The sequence below is a fragment of the Sinocyclocheilus anshuiensis genome, unplaced genomic scaffold (assembly GCF_001515605.1).
Source record: "Sinocyclocheilus anshuiensis isolate Anshui unplaced genomic scaffold, SAMN03320099.WGS_v1.1 scaffold1913, whole genome shotgun sequence".
Classification (NCBI taxonomy): Eukaryota; Metazoa; Chordata; class Actinopteri; order Cypriniformes; family Cyprinidae; genus Sinocyclocheilus; species Sinocyclocheilus anshuiensis.
Window position 1 is genome coordinate 113,523 of NW_015540969.1, and position 936 is coordinate 114,458.

A 936-nucleotide genomic window follows, 5' to 3' on the forward strand; every position below is an offset into this window, starting at 1 on the left:
CGCATGCACGCACACACACACACACACACTTACACTCTTACGCACACACACACACACACACACACGCACTCACACAAACACACACACACACACACACACACACACACACACACACATTAAACAACTCTTCATATCTAGGTGACCAGCTTTTCAGTTTCCCACAGACTCACAGATGTGTGTCTCTCTCACACTCACACACAAACACAGACACAGAGAGAGAGACATGACACGGATTGTGTGCAGATGTGTGTGTATCTATATCATGTTTGTTTAGTGACGTAAAGCTTTACTGTAAGCTTGAAGACAATAAAGCTCCTTAAATCTTGAGACAGACAGAGGAAGACCAGCAGTGGGGCACGATCACCGGGAAACTTTTCACACAGCCATAACACATTTGAGTGAAGGGTTCATTTTCCATTTGAATTTAACAGTTTGATTTCATTTGATTCTAGATATGTGTAAACTTAATTACAGCTGTATGTGTAATTATCAGGTTCAGCAATTTGTGTGGATGTTACTTACAGCATGAATGTACAGTATGCGAAAGGGTTCCACTTTATATTAGGTGTCTTTAACCACTAAATCTATAGGATGTACTTTGCTAATAGATTTCATAATCAATCAATCAATTAATTAATTTTAAAAATTGTAAAGAAATGACAAGTAACACTGAATTAAAATTTACATTTTGAAGGAGAAAGAATGAATTAGTAGTTTGTTTATTTACTGATTTGTGTAAAACATACTCCAATAATCTTTTTATAAAAAAAATAAATAAATAAATCATTTTTACAGTGTATATAAAATGGGTCCTGCAAAAGTGCTCTTTAACATCATTTTGACAGTGAGTTTCACTGCCAGATAAAATTTTTGATATTTTTTACTAGTGGGTGCAGGACACTAAAGTCCATTTATGTAAGTGAGGATAACAAAATA